The sequence below is a fragment of the Scyliorhinus canicula genome, chromosome 13, assembly GCF_902713615.1.
Source record: "Scyliorhinus canicula chromosome 13, sScyCan1.1, whole genome shotgun sequence".
NCBI lineage: Eukaryota > Metazoa > Chordata > Chondrichthyes > Carcharhiniformes > Scyliorhinidae > Scyliorhinus > Scyliorhinus canicula.
The window spans coordinates 86,037,978-86,061,668 of NC_052158.1; the positions used below are offsets into that span (position 1 = coordinate 86,037,978).

Consider the following 23,691-nt stretch of genomic DNA (forward strand, 5'->3'; position numbering starts at 1 on the left):
CTGCAATTTAGTGTGGCCAATTCACCTACCCTGCACATCTTTTTGGGTTGTGCGGGTGAGAATGTGAAAACTCCACACGGACAGTGACCCAGGACTGGGATTGGATCCGGGTCCTCATTGCCATGAAGCAGCAGTGCTAACCACTGCGCCCTCATGCCGCCCATTAAAGCCAATTAACCAGCTTATTCACTCAAGCTTAGGTTTTCCACTTTGGCTGCAGTTTAGATTACAGTGTTAATTGGTGGCTTTTTAGATAGACCGAGATGAAAAACGTGATGTTGCACCCCAAAATCCTGAGGTTAGATTGCCTGCAAAGCTTGAGTGTGGAAAGTACACTACGGTTGGAAAGCTTTTTGCATGCTCGTGAAATTTTAAAGTAAAATAGCTCATTAATCAGCACGGTAGCACGGTAGCATTGTGGATAGCACAATTGCTTCACAGCTCCAGGGTCCCAGGTTCGATTCCCTGCTGGGTCACTGTCTGTGCAGAGTCTGCACATCCTCCCCGTGTGTGCATGGGTTTCCTCCGGGTGCTCCGGTTTCCTCCCACAGTCCAAACATGTGCAGGTTAGCTGGATTGGCCATGATAAATTGCCCTTAGTGTCCAAAATTGCCTTTAGTGTTGGGTGGGTTTATTGGGTGATGAGGATAGGGTGGAGGTGTTGACCTTGGGTAGGGTGCTCTTTCCAGGAGCTGGTGCAGACTCGATGGGCCGAATGGCCTCCTTCTCCACTGTAAATTCTATGAAAAGGACAAAAACTCTGAAAGCCTCAGAATATATCTCAATCCATCAGCAGCCTTTACCAAAACTGAAGAAACAGCGGAATAAGAAATGACATCAAGTGATGGATCAATAGGGCAGCACGGTGGCGCAGTGGGTTAGCATTGCTGCCTCACGCGCCGAGGTCCCAGGTTCGATCCCGGCTCTGGGTCACTGTCCGTGTGGAGTTTGCACATTCTCCCCGTGTTTGCGTGGGTTTCACCCCCACAAGCCATAGTGGGCAGCGCGGTAGCATGGTGGTTAGCATCAATGCTTCACAGCTCCGGGGTCCCAGGTTCGATTCCCGGCTGGGTCACTGTCTGTGCGGAGTCTGCACGTCCTCCCCGTGTGTGCGTGGGTTTCCTCCGGGTGCTCCGGTTTCCTCCCACAGTCCAAAGATGTGCGGGTTAGGTGGATTGGCCATGCTAAATTGCCCGTAGTGTCCTAAAAAAGTAAGGTTAAGGTTAAGGGGGGGGTTGTTGGGTTACAGGTATAGGGTGGATACGTGGGTTTGAGTAGGGTGATCATTGCTCGGCACAACATTGAGGGCCGAAGGGCCTGTTCTGTGCTGTACTGTTCTATGTTCTATGTTCTATGTGCAGGGTAGGTGGATTGGCCACGCTAAATTGCCCCTTAATTGGAAAAAATGAATTGGGTACTCTAAATTTTTTTTTAAAGGTGATAGATCAACAAAGCATCCACCGTCCTGTGTGGGGGCTGCTGACACAGAGATGGTTCAGTGTGAGGTGGTTGTCAGGAAAACTGCTCTCTGTGCAGTCGGGGCCCCCGCCCCAGAAACCAGCATTGCAGCATGGATGGCCAGAGGTGGGGCAAAGTTTCAGCTAACAGTTTCCCTGTTATTATCAAAGATAAAATCAAATTACTGCGGATGCTGGAACCTGAAACAAAAACAGAAAATACAGGACAATCTCAGCAGGTCGCACAGCATCTGCGGTGAGAGAACGGAGCTAAAGTTTTGAGTCTGGATGACTCTTTGTCTAAACTAGACAGAATTGGAAATAGGATAAGACATATATTGTTGTGGGTAGGTGGAACAGTGGGGTTGGATAGGGGGGGCATCAATAGGTGGAGACTGACAAAGATGTCATCGACAAAAAGACAAAGAGAATGTAAATTGGGGTGATCAAGGCTAAGAAGGGTGCTGAGAATGGCACATTAAGAGATGTGTTAATGGCAGAACAGAGGTAAGCAGTATGTCAAAGGACAACTTGGAGTGGGGAACAGATGGCCCTCGTGGGGTGGGCTATGGGGGAAGGGAAACATTGGTGGATGAAATTAAAATAAATTGATAGAAATAAAATCGGGGTGGAGGTGGAGGAGTGTTTGCCGTCCGAAGTTACTGAACTGAACTCAAGGTTAAGTCTGGGAGGATGTAACATGCCTGATTGGAAGATGAGGTGCTGTTCCAGCCCCAATGTTCCACATCCCATTCCACCCCACCCCCCACAACAGTATAAATTTCATCCTATTTCCAGTTCTCTCTAGATTTTGCAAAGAGTAATCCAGATTTGAAACGCTAACTCTGTTCTGTCTCCACAGAAGCTATCACGCCTGCTGATATTGCCCAGCATTTTCTGTTTCTGTTGCCTATTATTTATTTATTTATGTTATAAATTTAGTGTACCCAATTCATTTTTTTCCAATTAAGGAGCAATTTAGCATGTTCAATCCATCTACCCTGCACATCTTTGGGTTGTGGGGGCGAAACCCACGCAACCACGGGGAGAATGTGCAAACTCCGCACGGACAGTGACCCAGAGCCAGGATCGAAACTGGGACCTTGACGCCATGAGGCAGCAGTGTTAACCCACTGCACCACTGTGCTGCCCTTCTGTTGCCTATTATTAACTTTAGATATGTCAGGGACATGTTGTGTGGGTGTTCTAGAGGTCCACATTTCACGACAAACATCTCACCAAGGCACCTCATCAAGGCTTCTTCAACAGCACTTTCCAAACCCATTACTTCTAACACCTAGCAGGGCAAATGTAGCTGATGCAAAGGAACACAACCTACCAGTTCACCTCCAAGCCACACACCATCCTGACTTTCAACACTATTGCCTTTCCTTCACTGTCATTGGGTCAAAAACCAGGAATACCTTCTCTAACGGAACAGTGTTCTGAGATGGTCCTTCTTTCTTGGGCTCTAGACACGGTATTTTGTTAGTAGACAGACTGTAGAAGCACTTTATTATACAGAGCCAGACGAGGAAGATAAGGAGCTGAGGTTAATGTCTGATGCATTCTAAATTGGATGATGGAGGACACCGATTTAACTGGCCTCAGTATTCATGGGCCAGTGAGGAAAAAGAATAAACTAGACTTTCTAATCTTGATTTTGTTCAATAGTCTGGGATGGAAAATTAACATATATGCATGTTGGGTCAGAGATGGATCAAACTCACCTTATAAAGCCCCTTCCAGTTTAAAAAAAATGTTATATTTACATTACTCCAATATTTTTTCCAATTAAGGGGCAATTTAGTGTGGCCAGTACACCAACCCTGCATATCCTTTTAGGTTGTGGGGGTGAGATCCACGCAGACCCAGGGTGAATGTGCAAACTCCACAGGGACAGTGACCCGGGGCTGGGTCAGAAACCGGGTCCTTAGCGCCGTGAAGTAGCAGTGCTAACCACTGCACTACTGTGCTCCCCAATAAAGCCCATGCCAGCTATCCAGCTCATTCACTCAAGCTTAGGTTTTCCATTTTGGCTGTAGTTTAGATTACAGTGTTAATTGGTGACTTTTTAGACAGACTGAGATGAAAAATGTGATGTTGCACCCCAATTTTCTTTTAAACGAAAACAAATTTTGAGTACCCAATTCATTTTTTCCAATTAAGGGGCAATTTAGCATGACCAATCCCTACCCTGCATATCTTTGGGTTGTGGGGGCGAAACCCACGCAAACATGGGGAGAATGTGCAAACTCCACACGGACAGTGACCCAGAGCCGGAATCGAAAATGGGACCTCGGCGCCATGAGGCAGTAATGCTAATGACTGCGCCACCCCCACCCCAATTTTCTTAGGTTAGATCACCTGCAAAGCTCGAGTGTGGAAAGTACACTACTGATGGGAAAGGTTTTTGCAGGCTAGTGAAATTTTAAAGTAAAATAGCTAATTAATCAAAACAAAAGGACAACAACCCTGAAAGCTTCAGAATATATCTCAATCCATCAGCAGCCTTTACCAAAACTGAAGAAACAGCGGAATAAGTAATGACATCAAGTGATTGAGCAACAAAGTACCCTCCGTCCTGTGTGGGGGCTGCTGACACAAAGATGGTTCACTGTGAGGTGGTTGTAAGGAAAGCTGTTCTCTGTGCAGGTGGGGCCCCCGTCCCAGAAACCAGCATTGCAGAATGTATGGCCAGAGGTGGGGCAAATTTTCAGCTAACAGTTTCCCTGTTATTATCAAAGATAAAAGCAAATTACTGTGGGTGCTGGAACCCGAAACAAAAACAGAAAATGTTGGATAATCTCAACAGGTCTGACAGCATTCCTGGAGAGAAAATGGAGCTAACGTTTCGAGTCTGGGTGACTCTTTGTCAAAGATGGAGGGAATTGGAAATAGGATAAGTCATATATTGCTGTGGAATGGAATAGTGGGGTTGGATAGAGCAGTGTTTTTCAAACTCTTTTGCCCAGGACCCATCCTTCGGGACCTACGCCGGCTGAACTTCGTGACCCACCATTTTCTCTTCCCATTAATGAGAGAGGCGAGCCTGGGCTTATATTCTGCAGTTTAGAGCAGCGAAGAATGAGAATTGACCTAATTGAAACAGGCATTATTCTCTCAGGACTCTACAGAGCAGAGCAGATGCAGAATGTAAGTTTTCCTCAGGTGGGTGGTTTACAGTCTGGGGATTTTGTCTGCAAATGTGATAATTTTAGACATAGCTGAGGAAGAGTTACATTTTAAAAAAAGATTTAGAGTACCCAATTAATTTTTTTCCAATTAAGGGGCAATTGAGCATGGCCAATCCACCTACCCTGCACATCTTTGGGTTGTGGGGGTGAAACACACGCAGCCACTGGGAGAATATGTAAACTCCACACAGGTAGTGACCCTGAGCCGGGATCGAACCCGGGACCTCGGCGCCGTGAGGCAGCAGTGCTAACCATTGCGCCACTGTGCTGCCCTGACCATATATCTTATTACCTGTGTTGTTACAATGTAATAATTTGATGCCTGGACTTGTGCATAGATGTAAATGACTATGTTAAAATATTTATTATTAGTTGTGTTGGACATGAGAAATGTATGTTTTTCGCGCCACAATGCAAGCATTGCAAAATAATTGCTGACATGGAGTTTACCACCCACTCACCTGGTTTGGTGTGGTTCCTTCTGGGCAGAGATACAGCCAGTAATCCTAACCAGTCAACAGATTCAAGTGAAGCCTCGAAGATGTGCCAAATTATGACCTGATTTAATTCTCTAAGCTCAGCCTGCCTCATACACTGAACCACTTCATTCAAAGTAACTTCACTTTTTGGTCTTCAGAAGGTTGGAAAGTTTTTCAACCTGGATGCCAACATCTATGTGATCATGGAGTACATTGTCCTTCAGCGTCCTGTATCTCCAAGAACTAGCTAGGTAATAATGTTGGTTCAAAATAATTCAATCGATTCCCCAGGTCATTGTGAGCTCTGGTCAAAATGTACTCGTTCGATTACTAAGTTTTGGTTTTGGCTGAAATAATTGTCAAAGACTTTGAATACCATCTTAAAGCCCTAGGTGGGCTCTTCCATATCTTGCCTCAGGAGAACGTCTGCTGCTGGACCTACAGGATAAAGAAAGGAACTGACTTGATGTTTTTGCTCTTTAGAGTGAAGGTCTAAGCGGCTCGATACCAGAGAAAATTATGTTTCCATAACTCCCATTATTAGCCGCTTTGTGAGCCCTCAAGACACTCAAGTGGGCATGGGAGGGGCAGGGTCAGCTCATCAAGGACGGTTATCATTACCTCTCTCCAGTGTGCCTCCTCCTTCCATCGATACTTTATGAGCTGCTATCAACTTATCCTTCATTCTGTAGTTCCTTCAAGAACACCAATTTATGTTTCACATCAAATGTCCCTACCATTGACCAGTGCTACCACCATTTTATGAGCTGGTATTTCTATCTGTGGACTTCAGGCACGGGCCGGGATTCTCCGATCCCGCGGCGGGTCGGAGATTCAGCGGGGGGGGGGGCAGGAATCGCACCACGCCACTCTGACGCCGGACCGCCGACCGGAGAATCAACGGCAATCATGCCCGGGGTCGCCACCGCGCCAGTCGTGGGCCATTGAAAGCGCCACCCTCCCCCAGTGATTCTTCGCGCTCGACGGGCCGAGTGCCTGCCAAGTTCTGCTGAGTCTTGCCGACGTGGGCTACGTATGGTCCTACTTGGCAGGACCTTGGAGTTCTGGCTGCGGGGGCCGTCCTGGTTGGGGAAGGGGGGGGCAGGGGGATCAGACTCCGTGGGGTGCCTCCACGGTGGCCAGGCCCGCAATCGGGTACTACCCATCGACGGACGGGCTAATTCCAGGGGGGGGTGGTGCCTATGTTCCTTCGCGCCAGGCCCCTGTAGGGCTCCGCCATATTGCCCGGGGCCGGCGCAGAGACGGCAACCCACGAGCACGGGTGGACTCACGCTGGCTGTGGCGCACTGACTTTCGAGCGCACAGCACTCCGGCGCCATACTAGCCCCCTAGGAAGGGGTGAATGCCTGGGCCTAGAGACCCGTTGACGCCGTTGTCGCTTGCGCTGGTTTTGAAGCCAATGTCAACACTTGGCTGGGATTTCAGAGAATCCCGGCCATGGTACTTGAATTAGTGGACAGACTGCAAACATACTCTAGTATCTGCTTAACACTTGTTTATTAGTACTATATATAAACAGGTTAAAAAGTAGGCATATTTCACCTAGGCATGGTGTTTCAACCTCTCTCTCACTCAACTCTAACACGTGACTGACTGATATCAGTAGTACATGACATCAATGTCATGCATTAGCATATCTCATCTGTTAATCCATTATACTTTATCTTCATCAGATGGACTGCAGAGATTCAAGAAGATGGCCTTACCAGTGACACTCATATCCCATGTTAGAATTTTTTAGAAATCTGTTTCTCTGATCATCTATGAATATGATGAGCAGAACAGTGGTGCAATGGTTGGCACTGCAGCCGTACTGCAGCCTCACTACACCAAGGTGCCAGGTTCAATCCCGGCTCTGGGTCACTGTCCGTGTGGAGTTTGCACATTCTCCTTGTGCCCCGTAATTGGAAAAAATGAATTGGGTATTCTAAAAATTTTTTTTTAACAATCTATGAATACGACTTCCCACCATCATTACCAGCTATTTATGTCAAGAGCTATATTTATATATATGATTGCTGATAATTTTGCTAGGTGTGGCCAGTTGCATATTAATAATCTCACCATGCCTCTTTAAAGGAATGACACTGAGATTGTGACATGTGGTGATTCCGTGATTATTGCCAGAGCAGTTTGCCTTTGCCTACAAATATGATAGATGGCTTTTGGCAAGTATGGTCAATCAAGGCTGCTGATTTGCCCGAGGTTACATTCCTTCCTGCTGTGGCATTGAAAGCAGGACACACTTTAATTAAAGAAAGCAACCAACATTAGATGGTTCGGCATTCATACATCTTAGTGGTGCCATCAATCTTACACACACTGGCAGCCAAAGCAAGGTCTGTTCCTCTGTCTATTGATAGAATCCCAAATGAGTGGAGGGCATTTTGTTTCCAACTTGACACCCCTTCTCTCATTCTTCCAATGAGGCATTCCTTTTGGAAAATCCAGCAATACCAGTAATTGAACTTTAAAAAAAAGGCACAGTTGCTTATGAGGCCGTCAGTGTTAACAGCAAAAAATAAAAATAAACTGGGTGGCACGGTGACGCAGTGGTTTAGCACTGCTGCCTCACAGCGCTGACGTCCCGGGTTTGATCTCTGCCTTGGGTGAGTCACTGTCTGTGTGGAGTTTGCACATTCTCCCCGTGTCTGGATGGGTCTCACCCCCACAACCCAAAAGATGTGCAGGGTAGGTGGATTGGACACACTAAATTGCCTCTGAATTGGGAAAAAAAAAAGGGGTTTTCTAAAAAAAAAATTTTTTAATAAAATAAAATGCAGGAGTGACTGCAACATTACATATTCAGACTACTTATAAACAGCTACCTCTGCAACTAATTGCCTACAAATGCTGGACACCAATTTTACATGGACGGCTTTTTAAAAATAATAGCCTACAAACCTGAAAGTTGGGAACTGGCATGCAAAAGGAATGTATCCCCAAATAGTAATTTAGTTGAAGCACACACCCGTTTGAGGTGGATGCATTTGGGTATTGCAGCCCTACCACAGAAACTGCATTTGGCGTAAAGTGGGCAGGAAAGGCCATAATTATGGGTGGAGGGGGTGCTGACTTCAGCAAAAGCTTCACTTTATTTTCTATTTTTGTTTGGGCCCAGCAATGAATGTTTATGAACCTACATTGCACTCCTAATTTTAAGGCAATCTCATGCAATAGTAAGGTCTGCAATTTCTTTTCACCTTTTTATTCCAGTAGCATTGCTCATCTGTATCAAATGTGCGCTGTTGGGATTTGTAGCTTTAGTCTTCAGAGATTTACTTCTTTTTTTTTAGATAAATTTAGAGCACCCAATTAATTTTTTTCCAATTAAGGGACAATTTAGCGTGGCCAATCCACCTACCCTGCACATCTTTGGGTTGTGGGGGCGAAGTCCATGTAGACACAGGAGAATGTGCAGTGACATTCAATGACCCAGAGCCGGGATCGAACCTGCGACCTTAGCGCTGTGAGGCAGCAAGGCTAACCCACTGCGCCACCGTGCTGCCGCAGAGGTTTACTTCTTAAGCTTTTGTTTGACTGTTTACAATCGGAGCTAAAGGTTTTAGTTGCCTCGTGGCTATCTTTAGCTGCATTTTCCTTGGTGTATTGCTTTATGTTAGTGTTTTGAACATTATTGTAATTGTTCCCCACAACTGTCTTGCTGACAGCCACTTTTCCACTTGCAGCTGGCAAATTGCTTTGCATGTGGATTCCTTCAAGTTTATCCAGTCTAGCACATTTCAAATTAGAGGTGAGATCAAAGTTTCTGAAAAGGCACAAAAAGTCACCCAGGGCATTTGGTACCCACCCATATCTTCAGCCTATTCCTTTGAGGTTGCACATTCAGACCTAAAGATATCTGCTTTATGCCAGAAAGATGTTTCTTTCTACTCTACACTTCAAAAGGGGGGTAGTCTTCAAATTGTACTGTCAGGTTCTATTTCTCACTATGCAATCATAACCAAAGCACCTGTAGCAACAGATTGTCTTGTCACTCCTACACCATCAACCGTGGATCCCGAGGTTCCTTCTGCAGCCTACTCCTATTCCTTAGCTCAGTGTTACCCTTCGGTGATGTAACCTGAAGGTATGAGGTCAGTTGCTACATGTGATGGATGGATTGTCATGTCGCCCTGAGAGGCAGCTGCCTCATAGCCTTCTAAGCTGTTCCTTGGTTGCTCAACTCTCTTTCAACATGTTCAGGGATCTGTGTGGGTACAGGGCAGAGGCAATAAATATATAGATTGTGACATCTACAATCAAAATTCTCCCAATGTAATCCCCCAAATTTCTAATCTAGAACTGAGAAATCACTGTAAGTGAAAATCTGAATCTCAATAGCCTCATTGCTCTTTTTTCTATTCGTTAACAGGATGTGGACATTGTTGGCAGGGCCAGCATTTATTGCCAATCACTAATTGCCCTTGAGAAGGTGTTGGTGGTTGGCTGCTTTAACCCCTGTAGTTCATGCGTTACAGGAATACCCAGAGTGCTGTTAGTGAGAGAGTTCCAGGATGTAGACCCAGCAGCAGTGGAGGAGTGGCGATATATTTCCAAGTCAGGATAGGCTGCAACTTGGAGGGGAACTTGCAGGTGGTGATGTTCCCATGTACTGCTGCCCTTGTCCTGCATGTGTTTGGAAGTAATTGTCGAAGGAGCCTTAGTGAGTTGCTGCAGTGCATCTTGTATATGGTACAACTACTGCATTGTGTTCATCTGAGTAACTGCATTTGGGATTTTGGTAACTGCAGCTTCTTCTACAAATGCTGTGAAGTTGCTCTGCATATTTTTTGAATCATATTTCACAGTTATGGTGATGTTGGTCGGCACTGCCACAAATTGTCCAATGGCTTGGGCGTTCTCAACATTTACAAAGAGCCGTATAAAGAACCTTTATTCTCTGCCAGTGTCACCTCTCCCATGAGTTCATGAGCCCCAGGCCTTCAGCTCAGGAAGGGGTTCTGTACAATCCGTTTCCACTTCCCACTATCTAAATCATTTGCTCCTCCTTATCTGTGCTATGAGCGGTGTTTTACCAGGTAATTCTTTCTGAACCTGAATATCTATATTTACCAAAGTGGATGCATATGAGTTGGCATCTGTGGAATGTGCATGGGATGCATTTGTTTATTATTTCTGGTGCCAATATCTTAATCTTGTATATCTTTATTATATAATAAAAAGGGACATGTGTTAGAACAGAACCAGTATGAACTGGCTGTGGACAGATTTCAAATGTGGGTACATTGTATAACATGCTGCTGATGGACACGGGATAATTTGTAAATGGATTCGAAAGGGCAGTAAAAAAATCTAAATTATGAGCCTTGCTGAACTGTCACCAGGCTGATAAACTTCCACTGGCAGCGACCCAATTGATTGCATTCCAACTATTTGCAGGGCTGCTTTTTCATGTCTGCCAAGTCCTTTCACTTTAGACAGGCCACTGTCAACTTATCTTTTCTTTCCAAGTGTGCGGGTAGTCTTCTTCAGCAAAGATGCAAAGAACAATCTCATGGTCCACCATGGGTGAATAGTGGCAGCAGTGTGCACCATCTACAACAAGATGCACTATAGCAACTCAGCAAGGCTTCTTCTACAGTAGCTTCCAAATCCATGACCTCTGCCACCAGCAAGTCCCCCTCCAAGCCACGCACCATCCTGAATTGGAAATATATCACCATTCCTTCGACATCACTGGGTTAAAAAAAAACTAGGACTCCCTACCTAACAGCACTGTGTATCTATGACTCACAGTTTACACTACTTGAAAAAGTTGGGTCACCACTACCTCCTCAAGGGTGAATAGGGATAAGCAATACATTCTGGATTAAGGGAATAGTGTAGAAGGACTTTAGAAGGGTTTCACAGGACGGTGCAACATTGTGGGCTGAAGGGCCTGTACTGTGCTGTAATGTTCTATGTTCTATTAAGGGAATAGCGTAGAGGGACTTTAGATGGGTTTCACAGGACGGTGCAACATTGTGGGCTGAAGGGCCTGTACTGTGCTGTAATGTTCTATGTTTCCAGCAATGCCCATTTCCATGAACAAATCAATAAAACTTACAGCTTTATTCTAAGGAATAAAATTCATTATTCTAATGACTTTAGAAGGTGCAGAAATGGTAACCTTAGTACTAGCTTCTAACTCACCTTGTGTGACAAGGTTGTAACAGATTGTTACATGTTGATTTGTAGAAGATATATCATATTGGGAAGACAACAGGGCACATCTTATGGCTAAAATACTAAATTGTAGTTGGTAAATTCTGTCCAGTCTAATATTTGCACTTTTCCACAGGACTAAATTTAATGTGGGATATTATTAATTTGCTGCGGCAACTTCTGCCATGCTTACTTCTCATTGTCCAAACGTGTGCAGGTTAAGTGGATTGGCTATGAGTGTCCTTAGTGTCAAAAGGATCAGCAGGTTAGGTGGGGTTATGGGGATAGGGCAGGGGAGTGGGCCTAGGTAGGGTGCTCTTTCAGAGGGTCGATGCAGACCCGCTTGGCCCAATGGCTTCATTGTGCACTGTAGGGGTTCTATGGATTCTATGGAGAAGAGAGAGAATATTCCCATAGTTCCAACTGGTTGAGTTAAAAGTGACATAATGGGGCTGCTGGAAATTAAAACCAGAGAAACAGAAAATGCTGCAAAAGACTCAACAGGTCAGACAGCTTATGTGGTGACAGAAATAGTGAAAAGAGTGAACTGAAGTCCTGGCATTTCTGGGACAGTCCCAACTTTTCATTAAATGTCCCAACAATTTCCAAAAAATAGTTCAAAATGATTGGAATTGATTCAGTGTAACATGTACCAAAGTACAGTGAGAAGTATTTTTCTCCACCCAAGGGAATGTACACAATACGTACATAGTAGACAAAAAAAATAATTGACAGAGTACATTGACAAATGGTACATCGACAAACAGTGATTGAATTATATATGGTGGAAAAGAGTTTTAGTAAGTCATAACAGTGATAAGAGATAAAAGAAAAGGGTCTGAGGAGAGAGCTTGCAGAGAGTTGCCATGCTCCGGCGCATCTTGGAATAGTTTCCCTTTATCTCAAATATAAACTGGACTGGAGGATTTGGGGGGGGGGGGGGGGGGGGGAGATTCTGTGTGAAATTTAATTTTACCTCCTGTAAAAGTCCATCATATGATATCACATTAATTTTTTACAATCTTTATTGTCACAAGTAGGCTTACATTAACACTGCAATGAAGTTACTGTGAAAACCCCTAGTCGCCACATTCCGGCGCCAGTTCGGGTACACAGAGGGAGAATTCAGAATGTCCAAATTACCAAACAGCACATGTTTTGGGACTTGAGGGAGGAAACCGGAGCACCCGGAGGAAACCCACGCAGACACAGGGAGTACATGCAGACTCTACATAGACAGTGACCCAAGCCAGGAATCGAACCTGGGACCCTGAAGCTGTGAAGCAACAGTGCTACCCACTGTGCTACTGTGCTACCCCTGCCATGTCAACCATAAAAGTGCCTCACCTTCCCGTGGCTTTTCAATGTGTCCCGGTTTTGATTTTTGAAAATCTGGTCACCCGAAATGGAGTTAACTCATCACATGATTTGAAGTATTTATTCTAACTGTGGTGATATGCGTCGCCGTGTATACACAAGGGGCTAATGTAAATACACTACAACTAACTAAACACTGGAGGAGATGTCATGACATGCAAACATGCAGCTAATAAACACTTAGAATAGGACACAACCAATGAGCAGTCAAGATGCCCAGAGGTGGCATTATCACAAGGGGGCATTACACAACCCATATAAAAGGACAGGGCACACATGCTCTGCCTCTGTCCACAGACAGACATCTGGAGAGTACATCAAGGTTGATCAACAGCATCACACCCAGCACGTGGCTTAGAGCAGGCTGGTAAAGATAGCCTGAGTTACTACAGCTAGATTAGCAGAGAGTCAAACTCATTTAAGAACTGTGTTAATAGTTCAATAAACAACTTGAACTAATTTCACAGTCGGGAGCTTCCTTTGTCAAAGCATACATCAAGGAAGCAGCTTATGCTACACGAAGCAGCATAACACAACACTAACAGCACACCTATTAATTGCGATTGTCCAAAACAACTTAAAGCTGTTGTAAATCTGTCTTGGTCCTAAATTTAGAATCCCCCTCCGCCCCGCCCCTTCTCCAAGCCTATCCTCTGCCTCTCTATTCCTCCTTTATGTTTTCAGGTGTTCATTTTAACCTAATTCTTTGACTCAACCCGTAGCAATCTGCCTAAGATGGCCTTATGTGGCTTTGTGTACAATTTTGCTTTATCAGTTCCTTGGGACGTTGCACTGCCTTGAAGATGCTCAAGTACTTTAGACCGCTATTGTGGGATGACATAATAGTGCAGATTTCTTAGCACATCTGCAATGTACAGGTTGCCATTGTTGCAGATGTTGCACTGTTGAAATAAATGTTAAAAGCGAGAAAGAAAGACATTTGTTTCATGGATTATGTGGCTCTGGAGCCTGAAACGTAACTGCAGCCACAATTGCCTTCGAACTGACTTCCGGAATTCACAAGCGGTCACCTGGTGGCTTTACCTATTTACTCCCATTATTCCCAAGACCTGAGTGAGCAGTGATTTGGTTGAAGACAAATCATTGATGCGACCATCAATTCACTCGAGACAAGAGTAGAAGTAACCGTGGCTTTAATCAACTTAGAGCAGCGCCTGCCTGCGACTGATCCAATACTGAGAACCGTCTACAAGTCGACTGCTCTTTATACCTCCCTTCAAGGGGAGGAGTCATGGGCGGAGCCCATACATGCCCCAACATGTTCCCCTATGGATTATGCCATACAATGGCCCATAGGAGAAGTCCACAAGGGCAACAGCATAGCACAGATACAAATACAAGGGCAACACCACAGATACAAATACAATGGTGGATTATTGGCATAATACATTCACCACATTGACCCCCTGTTAAAAAATTAAGTCCGACGGGGGTGACGGGTTCATAAGTTCAGCCGATCCGGCACATGGATTGTGCGCTATAATCGCTGAAGCTCTGGCGTTGTTGCTGGCCCGGGTGTTGAACTCGTCCGTGCTGGCATCAGTAGTGAGGGCGCCGGTGTGGGCACAGACGTGGACTCTGGGAGCGTCTCTTCTGGAGCTTCATTCGTGTGTATCGGTGAAGGGGGGATGGCGGGCGGGAGGGAGCACGGGAGCCATATACGGGCGGGGGCGCTGGTCATGGTAGGTTGGGCGGGATATGGTGGAGTGGCGGTGGTGGTGGTGGTCGAACCGGTGGACGCCAGGTCCCAGAGGGAGACCGTATCCTGTCGGCCATCGGGGTGTTCGATATAAGCGTACTGGGGGTTGGAGTGTAGCAGCTGGACCCTCTCTACCAGAGGATCGGACTTATGGCTCCTGACGTGCTTTCTGAGTAGGACTGGCCCTGGTGTCTTCAGCCAGGACGGAAGCAAGGCCCCGGAGGTGGATTTCCTGGGGAAAACAAATAGGCGGTCATGAGGGGTCTCGTTTGTGGCTGTGCAAAGTAGGGACCTAATAGAGTGGAGCGCATCGGGGAGGACCTCCTGCCAATGGGAAACTGGGAGAATCCTGGACCGCAGGGTCAGTAGGACGGTCTTCCAGACCGTCACATTCTCCCTCTCTAACTGCCTATTTCCCCTGGGGTTATAACTGGTAGTCCTGCTCGACGCGATGCCCTTACTGAGCAGGTACTAACGCTGTTCGTCGCTCATGAACGACGAGCCCTGGTCACTGTGGACATAATTGGGAAAACCAAACAGGGTGAAGACACTATGTAGGGCTTTAATGACTGTGGACGTGGTCATGTCGGGGCAAGGGATTGTAAAGAGGAAGCGGGAGAACTCATCAATAATATTGAGGAAATATGTATTGCGGCTATTGGAGGGGAGGGGCCCTTTGAAATCGATACTGAGGCGCTCAAAGGGCCAGGATGCCTTTACCAGGTGGGCCTTATCTGGTCGATAGAAGTGCGGTTTACACTTCGCACAGATCTGGCAATCCCTGGTCATGGCTCTGACCTCCTCGGTGGAGTAGGGCAGGTTGCGGGCCTTGATATAGTGGATAAGCCGGGTGACCCCCGGGTGGCAGAGGTCATCGTGGATAACCCATAGTCAGTCAACTTGCGCGATGGCGCATGTGCCGCGGGACAGGGCATCTGGGGGCTCGTAGAGCTTCCCAGGACGATATACTATATCGTAATTATAGGTGGAGAGTTCGATGCTCCACCTCAAGATCTTATCGTTCTTGATTTTGCCCCGCTGCGTATTGTCGAACGTGAAGGCTACCGATCGTTGGTCGGTGACAAGGGTAAACCTCCTACCAGCGAGGTAGTGCCTCCAGTGCCGTACGGCTTCCACAATGGCTTGGGCCTCCTTCTCGACTGAGGAGTGCCGAATTTCGGAGGCGGTGAGGGTGCGTGAAAAAAATGCTACCGGTCTGCCTGCTTGATTGAGGGTAGGGGCGAGAGCGACCTCTGATGCGTCGCTCTCCACCTGGAAGGGTACGGACTCGTCCACCGCGCGCATCGCGGCTTTGGCGATGTCCGCCTTGATGCAGCTGAAGGCCTGGCGGGCCTCAGTTGCCAGTGGGAAGATGGTGGCCTTGATTAGTGGGCGAGCTTTGTCCGCATAGTTGGGGACCCACTGGGCATAATATGAAAAGAACCCGAGGCACCCCTTCAGGGCCTTGGGGTAGTGGGGGAGGAGAAGTTGCAGGAGGGGGCGCATACGGTCAGGGTCGGGTCCTAGAACCCCGTTTTCCACGACGTAGCCGAGGATGGCTAGTCTGTTTGTGCGGGAAACGCATTTCTCCTTGTTGTACGTGAGGTTTAGGGTTTGGGCGGATTGGAGAAATTTGTTCAGGTTGGCGTCGTGGTCTTGCTGATCATGGCCAGAGATGGTGACATTGTCCAAGTATGGAAATGTGGCCTGCAGCCCGTACTGGTCCACCATTCGGTCCATTGTTCTTTGGAACACCGAAACCCCATTCGTGACGCCAAAGGAGACCCGGAGGAAGTGGAAAAGGCGGCCGTCTGCCTCAAAGGCCGTGTAGTGGCGGTCCTCTGGGCGGGTTGGGAGCTGGTGGTATGCAGACTTCAGATCCACCATGGGGAACACCCAGTAGTGTGCGATCTGGTTTACCACGTCTGCGATCCGGTGAAGGGGGTACGCATCGACTTGCGTGTACCGGTTTATGGTTTGGCTATAATCTACAACCATCCGGTTCTTTTCCCCGGTCTTGACAACCACCACCTGAGCCCTTTAGGAACTATTGCTGGCCTCGATGACTCCCTCCCACTAGAGTCGCTGGACCTCGGACCTGATAAAAGTCCTGTCCTGTATGCTGTACCACCTGCTTCTGGTGGCGACTAGTTTGCAGTCAGCGGTGAGGTTTGCGAAGAGTGGGGGAGGGTCGACTTTTAGGGTCGCGAGGCTGCATATGGTGAGTGGGGTAGGGCCCCCCCGAACTTCAGGCTCCTGAGGTTGCATTGGTAATCTAGTCCCAATAGGAGAGGAGCGCAGACGTCTGGGAGCACATATAATTTAAAATTGGCGTACTCGGCATCCTCAGATTTGCACCGAGTGCGAGCCAGAGGCATGGGAGATGGTTTGGTGCACCGGGAAAATTGTGAGTGAGCAGCGTCTTACCATGTCCGGGTGAATTAAGCTCTCTGTGCTCCCGGAGTCGAAAAGGCAAGGCGTCTCGTGCCCGTTTACCCGGACGGTCATCATAGACCTCCGCCAATTCCCAATACTTCCAGCTGCACAGGGGCACCAGACAAGGATGCCCACTGTCCCCGCTGCTGTTCGCACTAGCAATCGAACCGTTAGCAATCGCGCTCAGGGCAGCAAAAAATTGGAGGGAGATCCGAAGGGGAGGTAGAGAGCACAGAGTCTCACTCTATGCGGATGATCTGCTCCTCTATATCTCGGACCACAAAGCAGCATGGACGGAATCATTGCGCTCCTGAAAGAGTTTGGAGCCTTCTCGGGCTACAAACTCAACATGAGCAAAAGTGAGATCTTCCCAGTACACCCGCAAGGGGGGGAGAGGGGGGCGGGGGGGGGGGGGGGGGGGGGGGGCAGCACTAAAGGGGCTGCCGTTCAAACAAGCCTGACACAAATTCCGCTACCTGGGGATCCAAATAGCCCATGACTGGAAAGGGACCCACAAATGGAACCTCACCAGCCTGACGGAGGAAGTTAAAAAGGACCTGCAAAGATGGAACACACTCCCGCTCTCCCTCGCGGGGAGAGTCCAGATGATCAAAATGAATGTACTGCCCAGGTTCCTCTTCCTGTTTAGATCCATTCCGATCTACATCCCCAAGGCCTTTTTCAAAGAGCTGGACAAACTTATCATGGCGTTCGTATGGGGGGGTAAAAATGCTAGGATCCCAAAGAAGGTCCTACAAAAAACAAAATCCAGGGGGGGCTAGCCCTCCCGAATCTACAATTCTACCACTGGGCGGCAACAGCCGAGCGAGTAAGGGGATGGATCCAGGAGCCAGAAGCTGAGTGGGTGCGTGCGGAGGAGGCCTCCTGCATGGGGACCTCCCTCCAGGCCCTCGCCACGGCAGCACTCCCATCCCCACCCAAAAAACACTCCAGCAGCCCAGTGGTGACAGCCACCCTCCAATCCTGGAACCAACTGTGGCAGCAATTTGGCCTGACCAAAATGTCGGACAAGGCTCCCATCTGCAACAACCATAGGTTCACACCAGCACTGACTGACGCCACCTTCAAAAGGTGGAGGCAGGACGGGGGGACACTGACAGTCAGGGACCTATACACGGACGACAGGATCGCAACACTGGACGAACTGACAGAGAAATTTCAGCTAGCTGGGGGGAACGAGCTATGGTACCTGCAGCTCAAAAACTTCCTACGAAAGGACGTACCCACAACCGCCACGACAGACACTACTGGAAGACCTACTGGACGCAAGTATCCTAGAGAAAGGGAACTGTAGCGACATGTATGACCGACTGGTAGAAAGGGACGACACTGTACTGGACGCAACAAGAAGGAAATGGGAGGACGACCTGGGGATGGAGATAGGGTGGGGACTCTGGAGCGAAGCACTGCATAGGGTCAACTCCACCTCCACGTGCGCAAGGCTCAGCCTGACGCACCTAAAAGTGGTACATAGAGCCCACTTAACGAGAAACCGTATGAGCAGGTTCTTCCCGGAGGTGGAGGACAGATGTGAACGGTGCCAAAGAGGCCCGGCCAACCACGCCCACATGTTCTGGTCTTGTCCCAGACTTGTGGATTACTGGACAGCCTTCTTCGAGGCTATGTCCAAAGTGGTGGGGGTGAAGGTGGAGCCATGCCCGATAGTAGCGGTCTTCGGGGTTTCAGACCAGCCAGATCTATTCCTGGGGAGGAGGGCGGACGCCCTTGCCTTTGCCTCCCTGATCGCCCGCCGTAGAATCCTGTTTGGCTGGCGGTCAGCAGCACCGCCCAGAGCTGCAGACTGGCTGTCCGACCTCTCGGAATCTCTCCAAATGGAGAAAATCAAATTCGCCATCTGAGGGTCGGACGACGGCTTCCATAGAATGTGGGAGCCATTCATGCAACTATTCCGGGACCTGTTTGTGGCCAACGTTCAAAAGGAAGAATAGCCGGGTGGCCAAGGATCAGGGGAAAATGGACGGGAATCGGGGGAAGGTGGCCGGGGGGGGGGGGGGGGGGGGTTGTGGGTTTGATGGCAAGCTAAGGCCCAAAACCAAACTATAAATAAATGCCTATAAACATGTGCCTCGGCCATATTGGGGAATGTAAAATATGTATGCTGGCTAAAGGGGGCGGCCACAATTGTTGTTATAAAGATGCTTACCTGTAAATATACATGTTAAATTTTTGTGTTTTCTTTTTTCTCTCTAATAATTTGTAACTTGTCATATATAAAACATGAAAACTCAATAAAAAACATTTATAAAAAAAAAAATCATAGACCTCCGGAGGTGCTTGGGTCGCGACTGGTCCAGGGTGACTGCGCTGAGTTGCGGGTAGCCGGAGTGGTCGGAGGTACTGGGGCGGCTCCGTGATGGCTGCCCTTGTAGATCGTACGCGCCGAGCGGCGTAGCAGATGGCAGCCAAGATGGCGGCCCCCGTTGGTCGTGTGTGGCAGGCGGTGAGGAAGATGGTGTCCAAGATGGTGGCCCCCATGGTTCGCACGTGGCCGGCCACGTGGGGGAGGATGGCCAAGATGGCGGCCCCCGTGAGTCTCGTACGTGCTGTGAGGGCTGGAAAATGGCTGCCCACACAGATAGCACGAGGCTGATGACGCGTCTGCAGGGGGCGGAGTCGGCAGACACGCTGCCACACTGCAGGCCTGTGAGTCTGAGGATTGGGCCTGTGAGTTCGAGTTCTTGAACCTGGCCAGGCAAACTTTGGCGAAATGTCCTTTTCTCCCATAGCTGCTGCAGTTCGCGTTACGGGCCGGGCAGTGCTGCCAGGAGTGTTGGGACTGGCCGCAGAAATAGCAGGGTAGCCCCCCCCATGATGGGCGGGCGGCCGTGCAGCACAGGCCTGGGGTAGTCTTTGGTCGGGGGTCGATGAGGGGGTCGCATGGTCAGCCGGGAACGTGTTAAGGCTCTGGAACGCTACTTCCAGAGAGGAGGCTAACTTTACCATCTGATCCAGGTCCATGGTCCGCTTTTCGAGTCGGTGCTGTCTCTCGTAGTTGGACCGGACTCCCGCCACGTAGATGTCTCGGACGGCGAGTTCCATATGTTGAGTGGCCGTAATGGCCTGGTAGTTGCAGCTGCTTGCGCGGACTTTGAGGTCGCGTAGGTAGTCTTCTAGCGATTCCCCGGGATGCTGGCGACGAGTGGTGAGGATGTGTCGCGCACATGAGGCCATCAATTCACTCGAGACAAGAGTAGAAGTAACCGTGGCTTTAATCAATTTAGAAGAGTGCCTGTCTGCGATTGATCCTATACTGAGAACCGCCTACAGGTCGACTGTTCTTTATACCTCCCTTCATGGGGAGGAGCCATGGGCAGAGCCCATACATGCCCCAACATGTTCCCCTATGGATAATGCCATACAATGGCCCATAGGAGAAGCCCACAAGGGAAATAGCATAGCACAGATACAAATACAAGGACAACGCCACAGATACCAATACAATGGGTGGATTATTGGCATAATACATTCACCACAATCATACCCATAGCCCGGAATCCCAAATTACCCACCCACACTGTTACAATAATAGTCTGCTACGACAATGCGGACACATTCGAAAACAATGGGAAATAATAGCAAGTACAATTTCCAGCATTGTGTGTATCCTAAAGGAATTTTAAAAGGTTTCAAATTATATTATCTCTCAATTAAAATGTCCATTACAAAACTTTTCGTGCCAAAGAAAACCAGTACGGGTGACATTTACTGCAAATGAATCATTAAGCCATCTCTCGACTTGCCTTGTGTGCAATCAATTATTAAATTGGTTTATATAAATCCAACACACGGAGCAGCTAGTTGTACCAAAGGAGGGCTGTGTGCAAATGTATTTCCGGGTGAAATCTCTGCTGATTTTCCTGCCTTAGGCTCTGCGCTGCGCTGTCGCGGCGAAGTTGGGAGTTGTTGTAGCAGCCGGCTGGCCGGGTTGGTCAGTTTCCCTGTAACTGACCTGGCTGAAAGTAACCATCCGAAATCATCAGGAAGAGTTACAACACGAGACAACACCACAGCTGCAGTAGCAGCAGCAACAACAACAAAAAACTCCCCATAACAAAGAGCCGGGTCTGGCCGCCTGAAGATCAAAAAGCGAGCGAATTAAAAGAGTTTTGCTGCGAAATACCGGCTGAGTGTTGAGAGCTCGGCTGAAGGACAGCTCGGCAAATTCATCTCGGATCGTTACAGAGAAGCTTTTCTTTGAAAGGTAACTTGTTACTTCTCAAAAGTAGCGTTTAAGTAACTGCTTTTAAAAAAGTAACACTTTCTTTTGTCAGTAAAATTCACGGTTGCCGGATGATCTCATTGGCAGTTTTTGGATTCCGAAAGTTTTCTGGATCGGGTCAAACTTTGTGGGGAGTTTGTTGGTGTGTGTGTGATATAGTGTGTGTGTGTTCCTAAGTGTTGCAGAGAGGCTGGCTGGCGCTCAGAGGAGGGTTGTCTTCTTTAAGCATGATTGTTTTTTAAGGTGGGGAGCTGCTGGTTTGTGTCATTCATAATTCTATCCGCTACCTGCACGTTCCTTTTGCCTTTTCATGATCGCCTTTCCCTTTGTACATTTTATTGTCTCACATCTGTGCCAGTCACTGGGACGAGAGTTTGATTGATTTGAAAAACAATTCATCCTCCTTCGGCAGACAAGGCAGTTGCCCATGTCTGATTTCACTCTGTGTCAACGCCACCATTGGGACGGCGATCAGTACTTACTCAAACTCCAGTCACTCCAGGCCAGTCACAAGTTGGAGACAGGACCCTCTGGTGCCTGTGCCCCGACCTGTAGCGATACAGACACGGGCTGGTGTCTAAATGCCGTCTTTTTTGTGTGTGTAACGCTATACATGCCGACTGAACTGAACCAGATACCCTGGGACTGCACTGCTACTCATGCCAACCTGCGATGACTGACGTTTGCAAATGAATAGTGGAGGAGTTGTACCCACTGTAATGATCTGTGTCCAATTTCTGATTTAAAGATGTGGATTTTTTAGTTTGGACAAAATTATTTTTGACCCTGAATGGTCACTTTAAAAAAAGTTAGTTTTACAGCACATAACGTGACCCTTCGGCCCATCGTATCTGTGGCGGCCATCAAGCACCTATCCATACTAATCCCATTTTCCAGCACTTCACAGGTCGGTAACCTTGTATGCTATGGCATTTCAAGTGCTCCTTTTAATGTTGAGGGTTCCCACCTCTACCACCCTTTCGGGCAGAGTTCCAGATTTGCACCACCCTTCAGGTGAAAAAAGTTTTTCCTCCATTCCCCCCCCCCCCCCCCCCCCGCAATCTCTGCCCATCACCTTAAATCTATTTTCCCCTGGTTATTGACGGCTCAACCAAAGGGAAACATTTCTTTTTATCTGTGTTCTTCATAATTTTGTACACCTTGATCAGGTCCACCCTCCACCTTCTCCTCTCGAAGGAGAACAACCCAGGTTAACTAGTGACAGGAATGGCTTCAAATGCATGGTACACATTCTAAAAGTGACCTTGACATTAAAGTTTTAAAAAACACATGCACTTATATTACACATTTCACAACCTTAGAATGACAAAGCTCTTCATAGCAATACCTTTGATGTACAGTCATTAATGTTAATGTAAGAAGTGCAGCTGCCAATTTGCATACTGCAAAAAGCTTCCAAGAACCACAAGGAGATAAATGATCAAACAATCTGCTTCAGTGATGTAGGTTGAGGGTACTGCCGATTTCTCCCCGCCCCTCTTCAAATTCGATGTACATCTTTAATTCCACGTGAGGGGAGAGACTGAGGGTGTCAAACAAAAGATGGCACCTGCAACAATGCAGCACTCCCTTTGTGCCATGGTCAGCCTAGAGTATGTGCGCTGGAGTGGGATTTGAACCACAACCTTCTGACTCAGAAGCAGGAGTTCTACCACAATGTGTTGGATCATTTTTGTGGCCATTTCTTTCCCACCAGTCCCATGAGCAGAAAACACACTTCCTTGGTCTTGGGTGTTTGTTAACTTACCTTTAAATTCTGGCAAAATCCATGTAGTGTTTAGCTGATGCATTTCAGCAAATGTAAACAATAAGGAGCCCGTTCTTGTCTTTGCTTAATTTACATTTGCACAATATAACAATTTTGATATCTGGAGGAGATGGAGTGTCTGTTTCACTGGATGGTGGTGGAGGTCTCTACGTCTACTCATGGTGTACAACTTGATCACAAAATTCCCACAATTTCTGAAATCTAGATTTGATTCTAATTTACAACGAGCAGTTTTCTTTGGAGAAAGGAACAATTTGATTTAAAATTTGAACAAAATATCTAAGTTGAATTCTTGATATCTATATCTATGGCACCAATGAGCTTGACCACATGTTACCTGCCATATGGTGTTGGTAAAATGTCAGACGTATTTATGCTGTGTATTTCCTCATGAATTTAGTCGACCATTAAAGTAGAAATGTAAAATGCTGGAAATATTCAACAGGTCAGGTAGTATCTATGGAGATAAAAATAGAGCATTTACATTTCATAGTAGACCTGGGACATTAATCAGCCATGGATCAGCCATTAATCAACCTTGGAGTTAAAAGTTCTAATTCCAGAGACTTGAGCACAAAATCCTCTTGAGTAGATGTGAAAGATTCCAGGGCACAAGAACAGCATACAAATATCTTCCATTGTCAATATTCATCTCCTGTGGCAGCATGGTGGTGCAGTGGTTTAGCCCTGTTGCCTCACGTCGCCGAGGTCCCAGGTTCGATCCCGGCTCTGGGTCACTGTCCGTGTGGAGTTTACACATTCTCCCCGTGTTTGCGTGGGTTCCTC

At 47.5% G+C, this 23,691-nt stretch overlaps 1 protein-coding gene across 1 annotated transcript in view; it reads left to right on the top strand.

The window, feature by feature from the left end:
- Window positions 1–20,544: 20,544 nt before the first annotated feature.
- pik3cb (phosphatidylinositol-4,5-bisphosphate 3-kinase, catalytic subunit beta) overlaps window positions 20,545–23,691 on the top strand; it is a 235,014-nt gene continuing 231,867 nt past the window's right edge. The window contains exon 1 of the mRNA XM_038816211.1: window positions 20,545–21,098. The gene's annotated coding sequence lies outside the window, so the exon portion shown is untranslated. The remainder of the gene's footprint in view (window positions 21,099–23,691) is intronic.